This window comes from Symphalangus syndactylus, chromosome 12 (assembly GCF_028878055.3).
Source record: "Symphalangus syndactylus isolate Jambi chromosome 12, NHGRI_mSymSyn1-v2.1_pri, whole genome shotgun sequence".
NCBI classification, from domain to species: Eukaryota; Metazoa; Chordata; class Mammalia; order Primates; family Hylobatidae; genus Symphalangus; species Symphalangus syndactylus.
In genome coordinates this window covers 24,086,022-24,113,011 of record NC_072441.2, presented here as the reverse complement: position 1 = coordinate 24,113,011, position 26,990 = coordinate 24,086,022, and the positions used below count along the sequence as shown (strand labels likewise).

The 26,990-nt window shown below is 35.7% G+C and overlaps 1 protein-coding gene across 6 annotated transcripts in view; it reads right to left on the bottom strand.

Moving 5' to 3' along the window:
* Positions 1–26,990, bottom strand: part of LRRC7 (leucine rich repeat containing 7) — a 643,523-nt gene that overhangs the window by 327,158 nt on the left and 289,375 nt on the right. The gene's annotated exons all lie outside the window — the stretch shown is intronic.

Below are 26,990 nucleotides of genomic sequence, written 5' to 3'. Positions count from 1 at the left end.
TTTATTTCCTAAATATTTCAGTAATTTGTCCCTTTCTCTCAATCTGTTAACAAAGTTCTATAGAATAAATCCAAGTTTTGCCTTGATTATTACAATAACCTGTTGATTTATCTCTTCTTCCTCAAAACTCTACATGACTACGAAATGAAATTTAACCACATCATTCCCCGTTGTGGGCTGAGTTGTGTTCGCTCAAAATTCATAGGTTGAAATTTCAATTCCTGGTGTCTCAGAATAAGACTATATTGAAGATAAGGTATTTAAAGCAGTATTTAAGTTAAAATGAGGTCACTAGGGTGGACCGTAATCCAATATGAGTGATATCTTTATACAAACAGGAGATTAAGATATACATATAATATGTAATATATATATTAAGATATATAATATGTAATATATATATTAAGATATATAATATATAATATGTAATATATATTAAGATATATAATATATAATATGTAATATATATATTAAGATATATATTATATATATTTTTTATATATATATATAGAGAGAGAGAGAGAGAGAGAAACCATGTAAAGGCTTGGGGAGGAGATAGCCATTCATAAGCCACGGAGAGCGCCTTCAGAAGAAACCAACCTTGCTGACACCTTGATATTGGACTTCCGGCCTCCAGAAGTATAAGAAGATAAATTTCTATTGTTTAGTCCAACAAACAAACCTATAGTGTGTTCTCACAAACACCTGAGGGAATCAGCCCAAGTTTTCTACTTTACATCAGTGCTTCTCAGAAAACTATATTGTGATTATTACTTATGAGTCTGTGTACCTGATTCCATCCCAAGATGGGAAATTTGATAGAAGAATCTATAAAAACTAAAAATATATAAAATGTCTAAGTATCTGTGTTGGCAATATCTTCACTATAGGTCTGTGGCACTTTGTTATGGCAGTCCTAGCCAATGGATACATGCTTTATGTATATTTCTTCAAGAGTTTCCCAGAGCACATAGGATATAATTTTAATGGAGCAAACCCCCACAGTGTGACCATATCTCCCTATTCAGCTTCCTCTCTGATGACTCTCTGCCACCATGCTATACTTCACCAACTCTTAACTGCTTACAGTTTGAAGTACACACTATATTCCTCACCTTTGTACCTCTGCTAACACTGCCCTCTTCATCTGACTCAACTCTTTCAGTTCTTTAGACTCAGTTTAATCAATATCTTTCCAAGACCCTGTCCTTACCCTAAAATGACTTTTAAGAAATGCACATAGAAAACTTGTAAAATATTGATACATAGAAAAAAAAAGAAAAATTACCATAAACTCTTAACCCTAATGTAAGCATTTTAACTGTTTAATGATTTTCCGTCCATCTTTTTAAGGCCTATTTTATTTAAACAATAGAGATTTTATTGTACAAAATTTTGCATTCTGTTTTTTTATTTGATTTAATATTATCTTTTGAGCATTGTCCCATCTTTAAAAAACAACGTTAATGGCTTCATAATATATTCCACCTTGTTGGCTTACTTCAATAATTCTAATTATTCTTCTATAACCAGAAATTCAGAAGATGTTTTTGATTGTTCTGGGCGTAGAATAATAAATGGTATGGTATGATTCTCATACCTCTAACTCTAGACCTCTGTCTGGTCTCTGGATCTGTGTATCTCTTGGACCTCTTAACCACGGAATTTTACTAAAACTTCATATATTCAAAATGAAACTCATTATTCTAATCTAGTACCTGTCCCATCCTCTAATTTTCTTCAAACTTTTTGTACCTGTTTATAGCATAATAGTTCACCCAAGCATCAAGCACCAAGTCTTCCAAGTTAACAACCAGTGTGTTATCCTTGACTTCCCTTTTCCTACAAGCTTTCCCGATTCAAACTCAGCCATTTACTAAATGTTTCGACTCTATCTCCTAAGAATACCTTGTATCTTTCCCCTGTATTCCACATTCCACTGTCATTGATTTAAATTGGTTCTCGTAAGTTGCAGGCTATTGAAATGGTCTCTAAACCCATCCTTGTGTCTTTAAACTCCTCGATTCCACCTTCCTCAGATTTGCTTCATAACTGTTTGTTACCCTTGAAAAATGCAAACCTGATGACATCACTCCTAGCTTAATGTTCTTCAGTGGATCATTGGATACTTCAAAACCAAGTTCCAATCCTTTGGTATGGCCCTGTACTAGGTACCTTATATATAATGTTATTCAATCTTTCTCACAAACACCTGAGGGAATCAGCCCAAGTTTTCTATTTTACATCAGTGCTTCTCAGAAAACTATATTGTGATTATTACTTATGAGTCTGTGTACCTGATTCCATCCCAAGATGGGAAATTTGATAGAAGAATCTATAAAAACTAAAAATATATAACATGTCTAAATATCTATGTTGGCAATATCTTCACTATAGGTTCAATGTAGGAAGAATATTAAAAGAGAGAGGAGACTAAAGAATAAAGAATTTGTAATAAAATCATAATCAGAATGAAAATAAAAACTATTTTTTCGCATTTCTAAATTCCTTTGACATTGAGGTGTATGATAATTTTATAAAGTTCTCTGTAATAGAGACTTTGCTAGTTTATTCATTCCAGTGTCTCAAAGAGTCTGAAAAATATATGACATTTTACTCCTACTGTGAGCTTAATATATATAAACTTTTCAAGGCTTAGTTGATTATGAAATGTTGGAAAAACAATAGATACATTGCTAAAAATATTATTTTTCTAAAAATAACTCATAAAATCACAAGCAGTGATAGAGGTACACATTCATCATTTCTAACTGGAAATTTAATGGAGCCTTGGCAGTGAGTAATCATTACCAAAGGAGCACTAATGCAGAATTGACATTCAGTGCTAATGAATTAATTTTGAGTCTAATTGAGGGGAAACTTTGCTCTGAATGACACCACTATGAGGCATGCTTATTGCTATGATTTTTGTTATTATGATGTTTAAGAATGTTCTGATGCTTTCATTGTATAAGATGTAAATGTCCTCTTATTTAGGGCACAATTATAGCAAGAAGATTTAGGAATAGAAAATGATAAATAACCCTTGGAATCAGAAGGTCCATGCTTGCAAAGTCTGAATGCCATCAGATTCTAACTTCCAAAAATTCTTTAGGTTCACTTTGGGAGGGTAAAAGGATATGCCCTTTCATCACCAAGCCTGCTACTGAGTTCACACTTCGCTGGTTCTCCACTTTCCCTCAGTTTGATGCTCCACTTGCAGACCCTAGTCCTCTTCCACCTTTGACACAACAACCCTGTCTCCTTTCAAAACCACAGCTCCCATCAAGAGCTCTTAGCCTTAGTGGAGATAAAGTAAGGAGCAGCTTCCACTTTCTCTCACTTTCACCACCTATTATTGTTTTCTTTTCAGGTGTAGTGATTTTAAAATAGACAAACACAACAAACCTTTGTCATTAGAAGACTCACCCTCCTGGGCTCTTCCTTTCCACCATTTGAGTGTTAGAAATAATAATATACTAAAGCAAGAGCATTGTGTTGAATTTATCTTGGGCTTCATTCTTTTGCCATTTGAGAATGTTTCATCTTGCCAAATGGTAACTGATCCACTACTGAAAGTTACAGGTGCCTTCAGACATAGTTAACTATTTCTTTCCAAACTTTCTATCTGCCACAAAATGTTATTTTCCATTTGGCAGAGACACCTAGGGAGCTTTGTTTTCACTCATTACTGCTGGTGAATCTGAGGTTATCCTGGCCACAGGCTGGTTGCCAGGTCACTCCTGAGGTGACTGGTATTTGTTCAATAGCGCTGTTTATCACTTACATAAAAGGAACGGTCAGGCCGGGCGCGGTGGCTCACACCTGTGATCCCAGCACTTTGGGAGGCCGAGGCGGGCGGATCACGAGGTCAGGAGATCGAGACCGTCCTGGCTAACACGGTGAAACCCCGTCTCTACTAAAAATACAAAAAATTAGCCGGGCGTGGTGGCGGGCGCCTGTAGTCCCAGCTACTCGGAGAGGCTGAGGCAGGAGAATGGCGTGAACCCGGGAGGCAGAGCTTGCAGTGAGCCGAGATTGCGCCACTGCACTCCAGCCTGGGTGACAGAGCGAGACTCCGTCTCAAAAAAAAAAAAAAAAAAAAAGGAACTGTCTTCAGCAGCTTTTGCTTATTCGGATGCTCTGAAGGGCCTTAGTTCCTTAGCTGTAGGAATCTGGTGCCTATTAGTGTTGGTACTTCAAAAGTTCACCTTAGCTCTATTCTTACAGCTACCCTTAGCTCTTTTTTTCTGATAGGCATCATGCAACCGAGTGCCTGAAACAGAGTACATTTTAAACGAATACTGGCTGCATGTTGTGCAGATGTCGTATTGACCATCTTGTCAACTGAAGCCTCTACTGGAACCATCGCTGATATATAAGCACCTGCCCTGGTGCTTAAGTTACCCTTTTCAAGCAAGGAAAGTTGTCTTCTCTAGGTTCATTGCGGGTGGGGTGGAAGTAGTTCCCCTCCACTGGGATGTTCTCAGGTGAAATAACCAGAGTCACCTTATTTTTATGGCTTTTGTTGTTTACTCATTCTGTCCCTAAAGGCTAAAGGCAACAAACAACTTTCTGATGGCAAACAGATGCTGAGACTTTTTCAAGGACCAGCAATCTTTGTGCCCTCATGCTCCTCTTCCCTAGAAATAATTGTCATTGTTTTCCTAGGACAGCAATAGTTGTCATATATTCCCAGTTGCCACAGTAAGACCCAGCCAGCATTATACCTTATTTACTGGCTTAAATATTCAGCGTTCCTTAACACATGATAGGGTATTGACTCTATTTGTTAGAAATTCCTTATATCCAGTGACAAATAAATTGTAACCATGTATTTTCTTCTTCAGTTACAAAGTTCCTTACTGAAGACTAGAGAATGTGGATACTCTTTGTTTTAATCAGTGTGTCATTACTAGTAGAAATATTGCAAATTGTCTTTTAGTCTGCTGATTTAATTGCCACGTTACCCTATCTTCTGACACTTCAGACACAGGGCTATGGATAGTTGATGTCCTCTTCTTAACATTAACAAACATGAAATAAAGTTAGTGACCAAATTACTGAGCGCTGACTGTCACCGTATTTGAAACATCCAAATGGGCTTCACTAGCCTTCTTTTCTGGCCAATATGCTTTTCACACACATTTTAATAGTGCATGTTTGAAGCTGTGTTATTGAATATCATTATAGACATTTGTTTTTAGTTTTATCAAGCAAATTCCTCCATCCATCTATTCATCCAACTATTCTTCCAACTATTTTATTCTACATACTTGCTACTGCTCTAGGCAATGGAGATAGAAATATAAACGACATTCATATTTCTATCTATGAGTCCTCATAAGAGAATTCATAGACCTGCAAGGGAAACAAGCAAATAAATAAACAATTCTAGCACAATGAAATTATTATTATTTTCTTCTTTTTTTGCTAAGAGAGCACATAAGAGGGATGGCAGAGCCAGTTTGAGTGGGTCCAGAAAAGGCTTTCTGAAAGAGCTTTTCTTCATTGAGCCATAAAGGATAAGTAAGTAAGTTAATCAAAGAGTAGAAAAAGATGTATCAGGCAGAAGGAACGATATATACAAAGGCCCCAAGATAAGAGCGTAATTTAGGGTGATTGAAGCATACAGCATGAGGAGAGGAAGGAGAGGCAGATGATAGGCAGGTCATGAAGGGCCATTATCTTAAGGAGTTTAGAAACATTTTCTTGAATGTCATTGAAGTTATTATGGTTTTTAAGGTGGAAAGTGACATTGAATTTGCATCTTAGCTTTGGAAAAACAGAGTGGAGTGTGGCAGAGTGGAGGCAGAGAAATAGTTGATTTTAACAGTTGAGGCATGAGATAATGATAACCTGAACTAATGCAATGGTAATAGAGATTAAGAGAAAAGAGTAATTACTCATAGTTGCAACTTTACATTTATTTATGTAGGTATTCTGTTAATGTCTGTCTCTCTGATTAAATGTAAGCTACATACGGACAAAGATAGGGTTTACTTTTGTCCATTACCGTATTTCCTATGCCTAACACGATGCGGGGCATACAAATGTCTAATAAGTGTATTTGTTGAGTGAATGCTCTAATGAATGAATTTAAAAAGTACAAACTATTAATGCATACCATGCACTGTGCAGAATACTAGGCAATGAGGATACAGAGATAAACAAGCTAGGCAAGATTCCTGTTCTCAAGGTCAAGTTTTTAAAATGGGAGAGACAAGTAAAAAATAAGAGAATTTGTAAAATTAACCAGTGTTATATAGAAGTTAAAATAGTTTTTGGAAGGTGCCTGGGGTCGGAATGGCTGCTTTAGATTGGAGGGTCATCAAAGACCTTTTGCAGCAAGTGACATTTGATTTGAGATTTAAATGATAAAAAAGGAGTCAGCCTCTGGGGGCTGAGAGTTCCAGACAGGAGGAAATGAATAAGCGAAATAGACAGATTTGACAGAACTTGTTGACTGATCAGATGTGGGAGTAAGAAATAGGCCTAAGATGATTCATAGGATCTAAAAAAATGTTATTTCTATTAACTGAGCTTGGAGATACTGGAAAAAGTACAGATAGTGATGTAAATGATGAATTCAATACTGAAACTGTTGACTTTAAGGTACCTGTGATGCGTTGAAATACATGGATGATAATTCACCTCTAAAATATACTTTCTTTCATTCTCACGCATAGTGGGAGTTGAACAATGAGAACACATGGACACAGGGAGGGGAACATCACACACAGGGGCCTGTTTGGGGGTGGGGGGCTAAGGGAGGGATAGTAGGTGATGGGTCGATGGGTGCAGCAAACCACTATGGCATGCATATAACTATGTAACAAAACTGCACATTCTGCACATGTACCCCAGAACTTAAAATATAATAAAAAAGATATGAACCATGACTCTAAAAAATTATTACAATAATGTTCTCTAGGTGAAACTCCTTAACTGGCAATATCTTTACTTAACTACATTTGCTGAAAATTTTCCAAATACTTGCAGCTATTCAGGGCAAATAGACTCTGTTCTGATGATTCAGAATTTTCTGTTAAAGTGGACATTCAAAGGTAACATGACTATTAGTTCTTGGCAGGCTTTCTCCAGGACTAATTATTCCCAGGCAGAAATCTGAATATCTGGGGTCTTTTACTGTACTTCTCCCTATAATAATCGGTGAAAATACTCAGTTTTAATTTTTGATTTTATTATAAAAAGTTTCATTTCCATTGAAAGAAGCCTGATTCTTTTAAGATCCCACTCTCTATTTTTGCCCATCATAATAATCTATGTGTCATCTATAAGAACACACTACCAGTTTTCCATGTTCTACCTAGACTTGAGGGTCTGGTTGAGAGGTGGGTAGTTTACTGCAAATATTTTTCAATATTATCTTGGGCCATAGATGGTTTCCTTTATGTTATAAATGAGAAGGGTGATGATTAGACTTCTTTAACAAGGATACTTTTGTGGTTAATTTTGAAAGGTGGTGTGCTAATGACCATCCAAGCTAGACAGTGCTCTTTGTGTACAGACAAGCCAGAGACTACCCTGCTACCCTCACACGCAGCTACCGTGGATCTGAAGAATTAGCTTAACAGAGAAGACACAACTGTAAGTAATTTGACCTGATAAACTTACCCTGTTTTTCAGATAACTTTTAAAAAGTACCAGAAAGCTACACTGTAGCAACTGATTTTATGACGTGTGGGTGGAGGGCTTGACAGGCACTTGTCTGTTTGAACTGCAAGAACACCTGTGATTTCCAGCTCCACCCCACACAGACACTGCAGAGCATAAGGCATAAAGCAAAGAGCCTCGGGTTTAGAAATAAGATTCTCCATTAGCCTTTTCTGTCACAGCTATTCTAGTTGGATACCTGTATGGACAGCTGAATCCTGCTGTTTCACTTCTATGGCCCAGCTTAACACTTTATTCCCTAGCATATATCCTTGAACTTGATTTACTTTTTATTAATTTATTAATTTATTATTGTACTTTAAGTTTTAGGGTACATGTGCACAATGTGCAGGTTTTTTACATACGTATCCATGTGCCATGTTCGTGTGCTGCACCCATTAACTCGTCATTTAGCATTAGGTGTACCTCCTAATGCTGTCCCTCCCCCCTCCCCCCACCCCACAACAGGCCCCGGAGTGTGATGTTCCCCTTCCTGTGTCCATGTGTTCTCATTGTTCAATTCCCACCTATGAGTGAGAACATGTGGTGTTTGGTTTTTTGTCCTTGTGATAGTTTACTGAGAATGATGGTTTCCAGTTTCATCCATGTCCCTACAAAGGACATGAACTCTTCATTTTTTATGGCTGCATAGTATTCCATGGTGTATATGTGCCACATTTTCTTAATCCAGTCTATCGTTGTTGGACATTTGGGTTGGTTCCAAGTCTTTGCTATTGTGAATAGTGCCGCAATAAACATACGTGTGCATGTGTCTTTATAGCAGCATGATTTATAGTCCTTTGGGTATATACCCAGTAATGGGATGGCTGGGTCAAATGGTATTTCTAGTTGAACTTGATTTTCTACCTCCATGGATGAACTCAACTTTTATCAGATCTGTTTGCGAGGTTACTCCTTTTTGGTCTGATTTCTGCTCCTATGTCTCTGTAGGCTGGACTTGTTAAATTGCTTGTCACATTCAGCAGGACTCAAAATGTAGATTGAATCTGTTACTCTTTAGGAGTCAAAATCCATTAAAAAGTATTTGAGATTCTTTTGTCACCACTGCAATATTTTTCACTAACATTCTCATTTTTCTAAATCAATATGTTGATACAAGGTCATATTACGTTGTGTCTGCTAAATTGTTTAAGAATACCATTTGCTGAATTTATCTAAAGAACATTATCCGTGAACATTATCTAGAAAAATATGAATGTTATTAATGATGTGGCAGATAAGAATGCAAAAATTTATAAATTGCCAATAGCAATTGAAGTAATTAAATGGCAGTCCTTTTCAACTTTTCTATTTAAAAATGCTTTGTATATACATAACATTAAAATATAGCTTTCATAAATTTATAACTGATTATTTCATATATGCTTTTTCATTGTAATTTTAATTTTTACAATTGTACTTATAAAATGAGAGTGCTTTCTTCCTCTTTCTCACACTCTTTCACTTACTTCTCTCCTTGACCTGAGCCTCAAGTGACCCAAATATATAACCTATAATGTATTTTGTCTCCTACAAACTCTAAGATTATTTCATTTAATTAAAAGCCTTTGGAATTCTAACGAAAGTTGGTTAGACAAATATTTAACTTCATTCATGAATAACTTGGGAAGAGATAACACTTTTATGATATTAAATCTTTCCATATAAGAAGTTATATATGTCTTTTCATTTATTCAAATCTTCTTTTATGTCCTTCAGTAAGAATTTATAGTTTTATTTCAGAAGCATATGCCTTCCTTGTAAAACTTATTCCTAAATATCACATACGTTTTGTTGCTCTAGTGAATGGAATATTTATTTCTGTTTCTTTCATCAATGCTTTTTTTCTAGAATGAAAAAACCTATTGATATTAATCTACTCATTTTATTTCCAATCATCTTATAAAATATTCTTATTCATTCTAGTATATATTAGGCCTCAGATTTGCTAAGTGTACATAGTATGGCCATATGGTTAGCAAAGAATATAACTGTCACTCATTATTGTTTCTACTCAGATTTATAAGTAAGACAGATCTGTCTTTGAATCCCTAATCCAGCTTTAAGGATTGTGCAATATTGGTCACGTTGCTCAGTCTCTTTAAGTCTTTTTTTCCTCATCTATACAGTGGGAACTGATAATGGTACCTATATTATAATGATACTTTGTGAATTTAAAGTATTAATACATATAAAGTACGTTAGTCTAGTATCTGGCAGGTATAAAGCACTGAGAAATGATGAGGTGAAGAGATTCTCCAAGCAACATGGAAAAAAATGATACAAACAAAAAATACAATGCCAGCTGACTCTTTAGGAAAATAGAATTCAACACAGAATGTATTTCAGCTAGCAGTAAACTTTTAAAAGTTTAAAAAACAACAAATAAAAACAAAAACCCTGATGAGAGTATTGATATGTGCATAAACAAAACAATATATAATAGGAATAGAATGGTGAATTAAATTTTGGGAATTTTGGAAACCACTGGAAAAAAAAGAGAATTGAGCTCATAAGTTGGCTGTAGTAGAAATAGAGATATTCAGTGTAAATCACATCACTTAGTTCACTTTAACTTACTAATACTAAAAGATTAATATAATTTCTACAAATATTAACACATATTATTAAAACCTAAGTTAAATAATTTGAGTAGGTTCTCTAGGAAAGTTTTCTTGTTGGTTTTAAAATGGGTCAAAATGAACATATCATACTGTCATTTAAAGAAACTTTTTTTCACTATTTTGAATTCCTTGTTTCTTTCTCAACTTTGTTAGCTCTTAACAAAAGCATTACCTTTACACAAAGGTTAACATTTAAATTTATACAATTTAGCTAAGAAAAGCTTCCCCACATGTGATTAATTTACACTTGTCAAAAGAAATGGACTTAAATATATATCAGAATCCATTAACGCTAATTGCCATCAGAGCAAAATAAAAGGGAATAAAATCTCTTGGGTCAGCTAATAATAAAAATCTTCACTACCTGACAAAGGAAGAAAGAATATTCAAATTAGCTGTCTGTCAATGGCATATTGGATTTTGGGATCATAAATGAATATAATAAAGTTTTGATACCACCCATATAGTAAGCCTACTATATAGGTGTGTGATGCCAAAATAATGTGTTAGAAAAGTTGTTGAATAAACTTCAGGAATCGTGATGCATGTACTTACTGTTTTCAAACTGAGATGTGTTAAAATTAGTCTTCATTCTACTTGCTGAAAAATATCAAGACTCTCAATTCTAATGCATTTTTTAATATAATTCTCATATATACAGATGATACACAGCTTGTCACACTCAGCAAAAACATGCAACATTATAAGTTGTATATGAAGCAGTAGATTTGGGTTCTAGATCCATGCAAAATTTTTTGGGCAGAGGTGGCAGGGGAATTTATTTCTCTTTATGAATAGTGACATTCATTTTCTGATCAGATCAGTTACCTGGGATTAGGAATGAAATTTATTGTATTGCTGTCAATTGCTCCTTTGAGATCTGTCAATATTTGCTCTATGCACTTAGGTGCTCTGCTGTTGAGTTCATATATATTTGCAATTGTTACATCTTCCTGTTGAATTGACCCTTTTATCATTATGTAATGACTTCTTTGTCTCTAGAGACAAGATTCTAGGCATTGAGGAGGTTACCAAGATATATAAAAGGACTCAAAAGGCCATTCCTTGAGAACTAGAGGTCAGATAACTCAGGAAATGCAAAATGAGCACAAGCACTGTGGGCATTTTAGAGCAAATATCTTATGACTCATAATCTGGTGGATAGGAAGAGTTGATTCTGATATAAATATTTTGACTTCCTGAGCAGTTGTCATCTGGATCCTGCTGTGTAACTGCCGCTGTGAAGCAAAGCAGGCAAAGCAAGGTCAGAAATGGTAAACCTTGAATCCAGAGGTCCTGCCACAATTCCCATCTCAAAGGATGAAAGGAAAAAGAACAAGAAAGAAAAAAGAGAAAGAGACCTTCTAGCATGCTAATATTGGTGTAGCCTGGATGGCCCTTGTCTCTCTGGATTTATTTTTTTATTATTATTATACTTTAAGTTCTAGGGTACATGTGCATAATGTGCAGGTTGTAAATTTGTTTGAGTTTTTTGTAGATTCTGGATACTAGCCCTTTGTCAGAAGGGTAGATTGCAAAAATTTTCTCCCATTCTGTAAGTTGCCTGTTCACTCTGATGGTAGTTTCTTTTGCTGCGCAGAAGCTCTTTAGTTTAATTAGATCCCATTTGTCAATTCTGGCTTTTGTTGCCATGGCTTCTGGTGTTTTAGACATGAAGTCCTTGCCCACGCCTATGTCCTGAATGGTATTGCCTAGGTTTTCTTGTAGGGTTTTTATGGTTTTAGGTCTAACATTTAAGTCTTTAATCCATCTTGAATTAATTTTTGTATAAGGTGTAAGGATGGGATCCGATTTCAGCTTTCTATATATGGCTAGCCAGTTTTCCCAGCACCATTTATTAAATAGGGAATCCTTTCCCCATTTCTTGTTTTTGTCAGGCTTGTCAAAGATCAGATGGTTGTAGATGTGTGGTATTACTTCTGAGGGCTCTGTTCTGTTCCATTTGTCTATATCTCTGTTTTTGTACCAGTACCATGCTGTTTTGGTTACTGTAGCCTTGTAGTGTAATTTGAAGTCAGGTAGTGTGATGCCTCCAGCTTTGTTCTTTTGGCTTAGGATTGTCTTGGCAATGCGGGCTCTTTTTTGGCTCCATACGAACTTTAAAGTAGTTTTTTCCAATTCTGTGAAGAAAGTCATTGGTAGCTTGACGGGGATGGCATTGAATCTATAAATTACCTTGGGCAGTATGGCCATTTTCACGATATTGATTCTTCCTATCCATGTGCATGGAATGTTCTTCCATTTGTTTGTGTCCTCTTTTATTTCATTGAGCAGTGATTTGTAGTTCTCCTTGAAGAGGTCCTTCACATCCCTTGTAAGTTGGATTCCTAGGTATTTTATTCTCTTTGAAGCAATTGTAAATGGGAGTTCACTCATGATTTGGCTCTCTGTTTGTCTGTTATTGGTGTACAAGAATGCTTGTGATTTTTGTACATTGATTTTGTATCCTGAGACTTTGCTGAAGTTGCTAATCAGCTTAAGGAGATTTTGGGCTGAGACGATGGGGTTTTCTAAATATATAATCATGTCATCTGCAAACATGGACAATTTGACTTCCTCTTTTCCTAATTGAATACCCTTTATTTCCTTCTCCTGCCTGATTGCCCTGGCCAGAACTTCCAACACTATGTTGAATAGGAGTGAGAGAGGGCATCCCTGTCTTGTGCCAGTTTTCAAAGGGAATGCTTCCAGTTTTTGCCCATTCAGTATGATATTGGCTGTAGGTTTGTCATAGATAGCTCTTATTATCTTGAGATACATCTCATCAATACCTAATTTATTGAGAGTTTTTAGCATGAAGGACTGTTGAATTTTGTTGAAGGCCTTTTCTGCATCTATTGAGATAACCATGTGGTTTTTGTCTTTGGTTCTGTTTATATGCAGGATTACGCTTATTGATTTGCATATGTTGAACCAGCCTTGCAACCCAGGGATGAAGCCCACTTGATCATGGTGGATAAGCTTTTTGATGTGCTGCTGGATTTGGTTTGCCAGTATTTTACTGAGGATTTTTGCATTGATGTTCATCAGGGATATTGGTCTAAAATTGTCTTTTTTGGTTGTGTCTCTGCCAGGATGATGCTGGCCTCATAAAATGAGTTAGGGAGGATTCCCTCTTTTTCTATTTATTGGAATAGTTTCAGAAGGAATGGTACCAGCTCCTCCTTGTACCTTTGGTATAATTCGGCTGTGAATCCATCTGGTCCTGGACTTTTTTTTGGTTGGTAAGCTATTAATTATTGCTTCAATTTCAGAGCCTGTTATTGGTCTATTCACGGATTCAACTTCTTTCTGGTTTAGTCTCGGGAGGGTGTATGTGTCCAGGAATTTATCCATTTCTTCTAGATTTTTTAGTTTATTTGCATAGAGGTGTTTATAGTATTCTCTGATGGTAGTTTGTATTTCTGTGGGATCGGTGGTGATATTCTCTTTATCATTTTTTATTGCGCCTATTTGATTCTTCTCTCTTTTCTTCTTTATTAGTTTTGCTAGTGGATCAATTTTGTTGATCTTTTCAAAAAACCAGCTCCCGGATTCATTGATTTTTTGAAGAGTTTTTTGTGTCTCTATCTCCTTCAGTTCTGCTCTGATCTTAGTTATTTCTTGCCTTCTGCTAGCTTTTGAATGTGTTTGCTCTTAAGAAACTGCATCAACTAATGAGCAAAATAACCAGCTAACATCATAATGACAGGATGAAATTCACACATAACAATATTAACCTTAAATGTAAATGGGATAAATGCTCCAATTAAAAGACACAGACTGGCAAATTGGATAAAGAGTCAAGACCCATCAGTGTGCTGTATTCAGGAGACCCATCTCACATGCAGAGACACACATAGGCTCAAAATAAAGGGATGGAGGAAGATCTACCAAGCAAATGGAAAGCAAAAAAAGGCAGGGGTTGCAATCCTAGTCTCTGATAAAAGAGACTTTAAACCAACAAAGATCAAAAGAGACAAAGAAGGCCATTACATAATGGTAAAGGGATCAATTCAACAAGAAGAGCTGACTATCCTCAATAAATATGCACCCAATACAGGAGCACCCAGATTCATAAAGTAAGTCCTTAGAGACCTACAAAGAGACTTAGACTCCCATACAATAATAACGGGAGACTTTAACACCCCACTGTCAACATTAGACAGATCAATGAGACAGAAAGTTAACAAGGATATCCAGGAACTGAACTCAGCTCTGCACCAAGTGGACCTAATAGACATCTATAGAACTCTCCACCCCAAATCAACAGAATATGCATTCTTCTCAGCACCACATCACACTTATTCCAAAATTGGCTACATAGTTGGAAGTAAAGCACTCCTCAGCAAATGTAAAAGAACAGAAATTATAACAAACTGTCTCTCAGACCACAGTACAATCAAACTAGAACTCAGGATTAAGAAACTCACTCAAAACTGCTCAACTACATGGAAACTGAACAACCTGCTCCTGAATGACTACTGGGTACATAATGAAATGAAGCCAGAAATAAAGATGTTCTTTGAAACCAGTGAGAACAAAGACACAGCATACCACAATACCACAATCTCTGGGACACATTTAAAGCAGTGTGTAGAGGGAAATTTATAGCACTAAATGCCCACAAGAGAAAGCAGGAAAGATCTAAAATGGACACCCTAACATCACAATTAAAAGAACTAGATTTATTTTTATCTTAAGGACTACTACACTGTTGAGAACCTGTGAGAAGCTTCTCTTGGCTTCATTTGCACTCCTTCCCTCTGCAAACTTAACAACCACTTTCACTTATCATGCATCAACCATGTAAAGACACTATTGGTATAATACATATATCACATTACATATAATGCCTAAATACATAATACATATCAGAAAGGCTAAATGCCCTGCTCTAAGGTATGAAAGTAGTAAGAGTTGAAAAAGATTTGGAATCATGTTTGCTGCAATCTAAAGCAAGCTCCCCTCCACTTGGCCATGATGTTTCTGCTAAAGGCAGGGAACCAAAGGCTAAGTTAAGGAAAATGAATCCAGATTTTATTTTGTAAACTTAAAAAAATCACCCATAGAACTGTTGATTTTTAAAAATGCTGGCATATTTTTAAAACTTGTATTAGATTTTAATACTTTTAATTTTGCTATTAAAATGTTGGAACAGCTCATCTAACAGCTGTTTTTCCCCCAAAGGAATACTCATTTTTACTATATAATTTTCAAGTAATAACTTCATTCTATATGAGAGTGTAAAGATATCTGGATATCTGGATTCCCCTTGGATCAAGTTACCCTAAGTAAGTTGGCTTAAAAATAGGTAGTTTACCATTACCAAAAAATTCATATTCCTGCTTCTCTCTCTGTCTTTAAATTTAGAGACAGAGTTTTGCTCTGTTGCCCAGGCTGGAGTGCAATGGTACAATTTTAGCTTATTGCAGCCTTGATCTCCTGGGCTGAAGAAATCCTCCTGCCTTTGCCTCCCAAGTAGCTAGGACCACAGGCACACATCACAAGGCTTGGCAAATTTTTAAATTTTTTTTTTTTTTTTAGCGATGGGATCTTACTACATTGTCCAGGCTAGTCTCAAACTCCTGACCTCAAGTGATCTTCCCACCTCAGCCTCCCAAAGTGCTAGGATTACAGACCAGCCACCATGCCTGGTTCCATGTTCCTGTTTCATCTTACTTGTTCAGTAATACAAGGGTGAAGAATCAGTGTGCATTTCTATTTAAAACTACAGATGGAAAAATATGATGGAAAACAATAAAAGAAATTTTAGAGAAGTTAATTATCCTTGTTTCAAATATATCCAAGGATCTCAACTAAAAAACAGGCCACAGTTGGAACTATGCTGATTTACTTATTTAATGCTTATTCTGCAGATAAACTGGGACTAACAAACATAATCATAATTTAATGAGACTCTGCATCATCTATTCAAAACTTTGTCAGTGAAATATCTGCCAGGCTTTCCAAGGTAGTAAATTTTACTTATGAACCAATATTGAATGCTAATCATTATACTTAATATAAACACTACAAAATATTTATATAAGTGACTGAATTTCAACCAAAGCAAGGATTTCAGATTTCTCATTGTTATTATGAAGGGAAAAAGCTGTCTGCTTCCCTAAATCAGCTGAGTTCATATTTCTCACCCATTTTCTCCTACCATTTGCTCAGTGTAGCTCTGCCTTCATCTTGGATTACACTCTTTCACATGTTTCTTTCTGCAACAGTCTAAAACTTATTTCAAATGCAAAATTTTCAATCAGAAATTATTTAAAATTATTTAAGAGGAACAAATGGGCAGGGCGCAGTGGCTCACACCTGTAGTCCCAGCACTTTGGGAGTCGAGGTGGGCGGATCACAAGGTGAGGAGTTTGAGACCAGTGTGGCCAACATGGTGAAACCCCATCTCTACTAAAAATACAAAAATTAGCCAGGTGTGGTGGCACACGCCTGTAGTCCCAGCTACTTGGGAGGCTGAAGCAGGAGAATCGCTTGAACCCAAGAGGCAGAGGTTGCAGTAAGCTGAGACCATGCCATTGCACTCCAGCCTGGGTGACAGAGTGAGACTCTGTCTCAAAAAAGAAATAAAAAAAAAAACAAAGAAAGGAAAAAGAGAAACAAATGGAAGGTGCTAATTTCTTATTAAGAACTCAAGTAGAACAGAATTCCAGTAAAATACAGCTTATTTTATAATTTTAGATAGATCATAAATCAAATAATTATTTGAACATAGTATTTATCATTTATTAGTTTTTTTTCTCACAATATCAGCCTTATAAGGAGGATCTACAGTAGCTGCATTTGGGCATCAGGGATGACTTAAAGATTTTGTAAAATTTTCAGGCAGGATACATTTAGTAAGCTACAGAAGCTTTGGTAAAAGCTACCTATAGCAATTATAATCGCATTATGGACATTCTGATACAAAGTGTTTTACACAGTGTGCTCACCAGGCAACAACATTTGGCAATCTAGAAAAGGCCACATTGCCTTATGATACACTGTAACTTCTTCGTCATTTCTTTCTTTAAACACATTTTCATTCTTCATAATGTTATGGAAATTCATTCCATCTAAAATGTACTGTAACAAATTTTCCTATAAGGAAATATCACCTAAGAATATACCAAAAGTTGATATTTATTTTTTCAATTAAAATTGATAATATGTTCAATTAACTAACTTAAGAAAGCAAAGTCCACATATAACCGGAAAGTGTCAGTTTAAGCCATGTTATTACACTGTCAACATTTTTAAAAAAGCAAAAGATACTAAAACAATTTGGCATCTGTAGTGAACTCTCGCCAAGGATAGTGATGGATGCAATGGCTACAGGCATGCAGGTGAAATGAGAAGAAAGATAAACAATGAACATTGTACTTGAGTTATTAAGTTTCCAATAATCAAGAGCCAGCTGTTGTATAAGAAAATATCACAGAGCTTAACTTCCTATTCATTTCTGCTCCTGCCAATCAGTCAAGTACTCACAGGATTCCATCAAGTGCCTGGCATGAGTCTAGGCACTAAAGCACTTCCTTTCATACCACACTGTAAACATTCTTTGCAAGCCTTCTTTATGCGCCACATTGTTGCCAAAATAAAGATGAATGAATAAGATATATGTAGTTTTTCCCTTTACAAGTTACAGTCTTCTTGGGGATATACTGGTAGACAGCAAATTCAACATAATGTGATAAATGCTCCCATCGAGAAATGTACAAAAGGCAATATAACAAAGAGAAAAGAATAATTGTTTGTCTGAGGTGTCATGAGACACTTTGTAGAGAGAGTAGCATTTGGATTGCACTTTAAAGACTTATGGTATATCAAAAAGGAAAGAAAGACAAATAAAACGTTTCTTCCTGACCTTTTCATATCTTCACATTTACCTCCCATCTTAAATTTTGTAGTTCTAGATCCCAGTCACTATCCCATAAACAACCTGTGTTTCCTTGTCCCCTCCTCCTCCATCTGGCTAATTTGGCAAACTCCAGCTGTCTGGCTGTCTCCTTCTATGCCTGCAAAGTATCTGACCTTCTGAAGAAGATTGCCTAACTTTTCTGACTGGATTTTCTTCAAATGTATAATCTTAAATCACAAATAGGTGGTGAACACGGCCAGAAGATTCTAGGACACCACCCTTGTCCATTAACTTTCCCACTCTCTCAGAGTTCTTTCATGCTGTCTCTTGTCTCCTCAAATCTCTAATATTTTCTACTTTTGCTCAGGTGATGACTCTTCATCCTTTACAGAGAACCTCAAAGAAATCAGTTGAGAAGATTTTTATCTTTCCACTCCCGGGCCACCAGTGTTTCCATGTTAGAAGAGTCCCTGCTTCTATGGCTGCCTCCTCCATTTGTGCTCTACATCCCATTCCCTCACCTCTTCAAGCATTTCCTCTGGTAATTACTTCCCTTCTCTTCTGCATCATTAATTCCTTTCTTTCTACTGGGTCATTTTCATCAGCTTGCAAGTATGCTCCACTAAAATCTATCTTTAAAAAGTACTTTTCATGATGCGATGTTCCTGTCCAGTTACTGACATCTTTGCACTGCTGCATCTTGCAGTTAAAATGGAAGAAATTGTGCTTGTTGTCTCTTTTTGCTAATCCCTATTTGCTCCTCAACTACTCTAATAAGGCTGCACATAATGCACTACTAAAATAGCTCTTATCAAACTCCTCTCAATGACCTGTATCTTGCTAATGCCAATGCTTAGTTTTCTTTTTCCTTCTTAATTGACTTCTCAGTAACACTTGGTACAATTGACTCCTCCCTCTCACATTTTTTTCCAGACTTCAATGGCACCACCTGCAGTTGGTTTTCTTCTTAACTCTCTGGCTGCTCACTCTCATAATCTTTTATAGGCTCCTTTTCCATGCTCAAACTATAAATGTTCCAAGCTCAATTCTGCCTCCTCATCTCTTCTCTATTTGTGTTCTCTCCCTTGATAACTTCAAAGAGTTTCATAATTTTAAATATAATCTATACACTGATGACTCTTAACTTATTTCTCTATCTCCCGGAGCAGATGATTTATGTATCTAGCTACCAACAGTTGATTGTTTAATAGACATCTCAAGCTTTCCATTGCCAATATCAAATTCCCAATTCCCCTCATCCACTACTCTTCAAAGTTTCTCTATATAGGAAATTGTGTCACCATATCCAATTAGTTAAACCCAAAATTTGGAAATGTGCCTTGATTCCTACTTTTTCCTTTCACCACGTATTCTGTCCATCAGCAAGGACCTACCTCCAAAATGGATCACAAATCTTCCCACTCATTGTCTCCATAACTACAATCTCAGGCAAAGTCACCAACATTACTCATCTTCACCATTGCAATCATCTCCTGATCGCTGTCCCTTTTTCAATGTTGCCTCCCTAAAATCCCTTCTCTTTAGAGAAGTCAGACTGTTCATTGTAAAGCTAAGATCAAAAATCACATGTCTTCTTTGCTCAGAGTCCCCATGGCTTCCCATTACGATCAGAATACAATCCTAATTTTCCAACATGGCTCACAAGGCAGCTCATAAATTTACCCCACTGTCCTTTCATATTCCTTCACCTTGCACTGGGCATGTTCAGCTACTCTGGCCTTGTGCTTCTTAGACATCTCAAGCTTGCTGCCATCAGAAGTTTTGTACACCTGATTTTCTTCTTGGTTTCTTTGGTTATTTTTGCTCTTTCTCTTTCTTTACAACTTCATCATTCCTACCATTCAAATCTAGATGCAAACTGGACCTGTTCATAAAGGTCTTTCTGGACCAGCCTAGAAAAAACAACAAAAAAACCCAACTCCCACCCCAAATCATCCAACCTCCCCATGAACCCTCAAAAACCCACCTCTCTCTATAACATCATCCTGTGTTCTTCATAGCAGTTACCAATCTTACTCATTTATTTGTTTATATTTTATTATCTGTCTCCTTCCACCACACTTAAAAGTCATTGAACAGTGGAAAATTGTTAGATTCCTTGGCACCGAGAATAGTGTCTGACACATATTAGGTACATGATCAATTAAAGTTATTTTTAACTGACTTGTTCATTATACAAAGTGAGAACTTATCAGTATGTCTTCAGAGGCACAAACTTGGGAGTCATATTTAGGGAATTAAGTAGGCAGTGGTAGGAGGAAAAGTTGGGGTCAGATTGCGAAGAGCCTGGAATGCCATGTTTTGGGGTTTAGATATTATTGTATGAACAATAGGAAGCCAAAGATTTTTCATTTTATATTCTCTCTTAAGTAAAGATTAGGTCTTCCTTTTATAAAACTAAAGTATATATTTTAAAATGCATATATTTTAAAATGTGTTTTATATTTTACAATGTATATCCCTTAAGATGGAAGTAATAATTTAAAAGACGCTCTCTAAGATTATATTTAGTATAAGAAATGCTGTTCCATTTTCTTCTGAAAATTCAGTGAAACATTTAAGCAAAATGAAGTTTTTGCATTTAGAAATATGTTTAATTTAGATGTATTTCAGTATAATCCAGAGCCAATAGATAGCCTTAATGACATTTTACTATAATTAAAATACAAAATAATTCATTTATCTACAGTGCCACTGAACATTTCCTGAATAATGCTCCTACTTTTTAACCAATTCATATAGTGTGAGATCTTCTATCCCATCATTTTAGAATGAACATAAATGTAAACAGCTAATGCTTGGTAAGATTCATAGCTTTGTAATCTAATTAATTTTATTTCTAATCTTGCTCATAAAATTATAGTGCATTTATTTTATAACTAGAAAAGCTTGCTGTTAAGTAGTAAATGTGAACAGGAGTCCTATTAAAGTTACAGGAAAAGGTTAAATTTAAAGCAAAAGGAATAGAAATGCAAAGTAGTTAGGTAAAGGTTTGGGGTATATGCAATATAAATAATATAAAACTAAACACAATGGAAAAATTAGTTTGGTAAGAAAATGATTTTGTAAAAATCCACGAAAGGACAAATTATAACCTCATATTACCAAAAGAAAATATTAATATCATGAAGTTAATTTCTTATGTGAATTTTTATTTTTAATATTGCTCAGCCACTTATCTTAAATGTCACAGAAACTGTGGCAAACTATAGCAATTTAGAAATATTCCCCCTTGCATCTGTTCGACAGAAAAGCGAGCTTTTTAAAGATGTATTTTGCATATCGAAAGACCTGAAATAACCCTGACTTGAGTAGAGAGGAGACAGGAGACCTGAAGAAAGCAGAAAATCTATGGAGAGTTAGATACATTTCAGCGGTTTTAGTGTGTCTTACTGAACCAACTAGCAATAATGGGGTAGTTTGTTGTTTACACATGAAGGGTCCTTTATAAAAGTAAAAATCAAAGCATAGGTGGTAGGGAAATCTTTCAAGATGCTATAATAAAATATATCTGATGAAATTCAGGGTTGTTTTTAATTTTTTTTTGCACCTACCAAAATATCATAGAAGAGAGCCCGGCAAAAGTCAGTCCCTCAATACCTGTTACGTGTCCACTGTTGCGGAGACTGTGCCATTCCAAAATCTGCAGTTGGGTAGGAAAAGCACACTGCTCCCCAGTTGCTTACTTGACAGTTGAACCATGGAGTTAAAGCTTCAGATAATATATTCAAGATAACAAAAAAAGCCTCACAGAATTAAGCTTATTATATTTCTGAGTAAAACTATAATTAGATCCAAATTCCCATGGAAACTTTGCCTTGCTAAAACTCAAGAAGAATTTCTAAGCTGCCACTCAGAATGCAAAATCTATGGCTAATTTCATGGCAAGAGTGGTGGGAAAGGTAAGGGATAATTTGAAGTTTTTCAGACAGAAAAAGGGAATGTCTCAAGAAAGATGCTTAGAGATAGAAAGGTGCATTGTATATTGGATGTAGCAGAAACCTCATGAGGTTGTGAAAGTGTTGGGAGGCAATGAAGTAGAAGTGTTGACTTCAAGCTATGACAATTCTTGACATTTTGTCTTCTGAAAGCTGTGAGCAGTCATTCTGTGCTTTCAAATTGACATGTGCCTTGGTATGTTTCAATAAGAAAGCTCTGACAGCAATAAGGAAGATGTATTCCAATGGTAGAGATGAGAAGGGGGAGGAATTGTTGAAGGCACAGGCAAGCGTTATTAAGAAACTCAAGTAGGGCAACAACATGGGAAGAAGAATGCTCAGATGTGACATAAGTTGATGGCTAATGATTTGGGGCTAGTAGGAGAGGAAAATGTGATGGATAGTTCTACCTTCTGTGATTCTGTGGGTAGTGCTGTCATTAGGCAGTGTATAATAAGAAACAGGATTTCTGTTTGATTTGGTTTAACCGAGTTTGGTTTTGTTATGGGGTGGTGGGTGGAAAAGAGCAATGAGGATGATTTCCATGTTAACATATGGTGAATATTCCATTTGAGATTGGCAATTGGAATATGGAATTGGAATTCAGGTAAAAAGTTCAGGTTGGAAATAAATGTCTTCTGCTCATCAGTACAGAGGTAGTACCTGAGGCCACAGGAATATATCTGTTAACTAGGTTGTTTGTGTATTTTCTGGCCTGAGACACTGAGACAAAAGTCAGTATTAGTATAATGTTTCAGAACATTCATTTAGGAAAGATACTACATTTATTTAGAGACCATAAAGGATATAACAAAAATCCACAAGAATGAATTTATAAGATACAGGAAGATACAAACAATGGATGTATGCCTTTCCTAATCCTTGTTGAGTGTCAATTTCTATCACGTGATTTAGTTGCTAAGTTCAATATTTGCCTAAAGAAGCTACCAATTTTAAAAGCAAAAACTCATGAAGAATCAATAACTAGATCACTTAGTTAAACATTTTCTATATTTTTTATTGAGAATGACAGAAAATGAATTGTGTAAGTTTTCATTAGAGTACTGCTGGTGAAGTAAGAAAGGCACGTTAGCATCACACATTATTTTTAGGAATTTATTATAAAAAAACTAAAAATAACATTATTTCATTTATAATAAAGATATTTTTATGAGATAAAATGAAAAATATCTAGAACTCATGCCAATCTTTTCTTGCACACACCCAGATTTTCTAAGTGCCAGTGTATACTAAATTTATTTAAAATTTTTCCTGGGTCTAAATGATAATAAGACTTATTTTCATCAACTGTTACCCAAAATATATTTCCCAGCTTAAAAGAGGTAATGATATCCAGCACTCTTTACAAATAAGGACATTGAGATTCAGAGAAGGTAAATAACTCATAAACAAGCAACAAGGGCCTTTTGACTGCAAAGTACATTCCCACTCAAGTACTTTACAGCTCTTCTCAGCGAAACAGAAGTCAGAGTGTGGGCTAATTGTTCCACTAGAGACTAAGCCTCCGAGATCTTATAAAACTGAAGCTGAGTGCTTTCAGCCTCACTGTTACTGCAGGCAGGTTTTATCTTTTGGTAAACTCATCGTCAGGGATCAGAGTAGCTATTGTTTGAAGTAGTCTGAGAAGAGCAATTTGAATACCATGGTGTTACTTGGCTTTTGTGACCTTTTCCAAGCTCCTCCCATTGTCGACACATCCTTAGCTAGCCATAATATTATCATTCTTAATTTTGTGTTGAGAGTATAAGTTTAAAAATAAACACAATTAGTTCACAAGGCAGAACTCAGTGTTTCCTTTGTGAGGCTATGGAAAGCATATGTTTGATATTTTAGAAGTGACTCTAATAATTACTTTGTTATAATGCATTATAATTATAGAATACTCTTGAATATAGAATGTCATAATTATCCACTTATTTTATTTGAATTGAAAATATAGCACCAAGTGAGAAGATGTAAAGAAAATATCTATTTCTATGTATAATTCTCTAAAAGCAGAGGGCACTAATGTGGTTCCCTTGGTTAGTTAGCTGTCAAACTGGGGGTTTTCATAAAGATAATCCTGAGGAGCATGGTACCATGGGTTCAGCAAAAACACTGTACCTTGTAAATTGATATAAATCTGTAAAAGCATAAGGTAGTATGATTACACAATCACACAGTATCCAATTATATATTACAGTTACAAAACAGAATTACAAATACAGAGTTAACAGAAACATCAAAAAGCCATTCTGTAAGCTGTCCCTGACAATGGAATTTTCATTACAATGGCACTAAGGAACCTATTGATGTATTTCATTAAAATAGCTAGTAGGGTAGCATAATGCCAAGCGAGATAAATTCATTAATAGGACACTGAAATGAGAATGGAAACACGACTTCGTCACACCTGTCCAGTTAAGAATACATATTAATCTATGAGCTTTCTTCATTATTTTGATAATAACTGCTAGTAAACTAGATAACAAAGGAAGGAAGAATTTTAGAAAAAGAAAACATAGCAAATCTATTATATTTTAGATAAGCCTGTCTATGGAGTAATCTTATTAAAAAAGAATAAATGAACTTATATGGAAAATAAAAACACTGTATTTGGAAATGAATAGTTTAGAAATTTGAGTGCTAATTATAAATATGTAGCACTTATTGCCATTCAGGTTAGGAAAAAAAATACACAGTGCATATATTACTCACATACATAGAACCTTTACTTCTAAAACGCTGAGTTTTACACATATTTAAGCATTTTATTTGTTTATTTGAGAGCGGGTCTCACTTTGTTGCCCAGGCTGGAGTGCAGTGGCATGATTAGAGCTCACTGCAATCTCTACCTCCTTTGCTCAAGTGATCCTCCCACTTCAGCCTCCCTTGTAGCTGGGAATACAGGCACACACCACCAATCCCAGCTAATTTTTTAAAATTTTTGTAGAGACAGGGCCTCGCTCTGTTGCCTAGGCTGGTCTCAAACTCTCGGGCTCAAGTGATTCTCCCACCTTGGCCTCCCAAAGTGCTAGAACTATAGGCCTCACGGCCTTAGCATTTTAGTACGGAAGTGCAAATTCTTCTCTTAACCTATGTATTGACAAATATTTCATACAGTTAATAATTTTATCTGTGTTGAAAGTGCTTTTCTCTTTATTTTTAAGGAATTTATCTTTGAAAATATATTTCTAGAACACATTTATTTTTATGTTCCCTTTGTTACATTGGAAAATGGTACAGCTCCTATGGAAAACAGTATGGTAAAATATAGTGAATAGTTTCCTGAAAACATTTAAAACAGAACTACCATATGATGCAGCAATCCCACTTCTAAATGTATATCCAAAGGAATTGACCCCGGGACCTTGAAGAGATGTCTGCACTCCCGTGTTCATTGCATCATTATTCACAGTAGCCAAGATATGGAATCAACTTAAATGTCCAACAACAGATGAACGAATACAGAGAATGTGGTATGTATGTATACAGCGGAATATTATTCTACCTTAACAAAGAAGGAAATCCTGCCATATGTGACAACATGGGTGAATCTGCTAAGTGGCATAGGCTAGCCACAGAAGGACAAATCCTGCACGTTCCACTTACACAAGGTATCTAAAATGGTCAGACTCACAGAAACAGCATCAAACGATGGCTGCCAGGGGCTGAGGGGAGGAGGGAATGGGGAGTTGTTCAATTGGCATAAAGTTTCAGTTATACAAGATGAATGAGTTGCAGACGTCTGCTGTCCAACATTGTACCTATGGCTAACAATACTGTATTGTATGCTTAAAAGCTTGTTAAGAGGGTAGATCTCATGTTAAGTAGTCTTACCACGATAAAAAATTAAAAAGGAAATCGAAGAACACAATAAAAAATAGAGTGACTTCTGTGTTGAAATAGTTATAAAATTACAAAAATGTTTAAAAACTAAAAATCATGTTTTTCTGAATTACTTGAGAGTAAAGCGCTAATCTGGTGTCCCATCCTCCCAAATACTTCGGTATTTCCTACACACAAACATTCTACACAATCAAAATACAACCAACCAAATGAGGAAATTAATAGTGATACATTACTACCATCTCATCTTCAAACCCAAATTTTGTCAGTTGTCTCAAAAATGTCCTCTATAGCAAAAGAACCAGTTCAGAATGACATTTCTTTTAGTCTCTTTAGTCTTCTTGAATCTGTAATAGTCCCTTAGTCTTTTTCGACTTTCATGATCTAATACCTTTCCTTAACAGTGTGCAGCTGTCGGTGTAGCTCTGGTTTTAATTTACGTATGTAATTTAAAGTGAATCTTTTTGGAAGAGTATGTCCAGTTAAGTTTTAAGGTACTGGCATCTTCTGTGAGTATATTTGTGTTGTGTACACGTCCTTGGGTATTCACAAAGGTGGTACTACAGAGTTCCTGAACCTCTGTTTTCAGGGGCAAAGTCACTTAATAAAAGCAATGATGCCTGAGGGATAAAATCATATAAATAATAGATACACCATTTACGAGATATCTAGCATACATAGTTTAGTAGTTTAAAAGTATCATTTATGCTTGTACTTGGGAGAATCTTTCTCTTAAATAATTCCTTAATAATTTCTACTATGAGAAATTAAAAAACTTCACAGATGATAATGAAATCTAATCCTATTAACAACCCAAAATAAAATTTACTCAATAAAATATTCTCGTCTTAAAAAAATCTTCTTCAATGAACATACTAGAAACGGTTATGTGACTAAAATTATCCATTTGACAAATTTGATCCCTAAAATCGGGAGGGCCCTCTTTTTGGTGCTCTATACTGGGTTTTTTTTTTTTTTTTTTCAGATGGAGTCTTACTCTGTTGCCCAGGC